Raw genomic sequence first — 634 nt, forward strand, 5'->3', positions numbered from 1 at the left:
CTTGAATCCAACAAAACCAGTAATTTTTTTTTTCTATTATATATACAGCATTTTCTATAAAATTAAGTGTAGACTTTATAATTAAAACAAAAAATGTTATTCATACTAAAAAAAAAAAACGCTTAGTCATGTCACGTGACGTGACGTCAACATCCACTAATGGCGAACAATTGTACCTATTTACTATGCCTCCCCACGGGACAGAGTTAGACACCAGGGTCGTTTTTTAACGTGGAGAAAAGGTACAAAAATAAAAATTGTCTCAGTCGTGGAGGATTTCTCCTCCACCGAAAGAGAACAAGAAATGGAAGTGCAGCATCTGAAGAACAGATACTACACTTTGATCTTGACCAAAAGGCCAAGAATGCGAACAATTGTAAATAACAACTTTTTTCACAAAAACAACACCGTCTTTCTTTTTTTTCTCTCTCTTTCTCTCTCTCACCCACTTACTCTTCCCTCTCTCTCACCCTCTTTCTCTTGACGTCACACCACTGTTAAACTGTGGGGGGGGGAACACATTCCCAGGCATTATCTCCTATAGATGCACATTTTATTAGAAATTCAGCTTTCAAAATATTAGACGATAATAAAAATATAAAACCAACACCCTCTTTCTCTTTTCTCTCTCTCT

At 36.1% G+C, this 634-nt stretch overlaps 1 pseudogene; it reads right to left on the reverse strand.

Moving 5' to 3' along the window:
• Positions 1–237: 237 nt before the first annotated feature.
• LOC145285353 (U2 spliceosomal RNA) lies at positions 238–371 on the reverse strand (annotated as a pseudogene).
• Between the last annotated feature and the right edge of the window lie 263 nt (positions 372–634).

This window comes from Euprymna scolopes, chromosome 9 (assembly GCF_053919585.1).
Source record: "Euprymna scolopes isolate OS-2025 chromosome 9, ASM5391958v1, whole genome shotgun sequence".
Taxonomy (NCBI): domain Eukaryota; kingdom Metazoa; phylum Mollusca; class Cephalopoda; order Sepiida; family Sepiolidae; genus Euprymna; species Euprymna scolopes.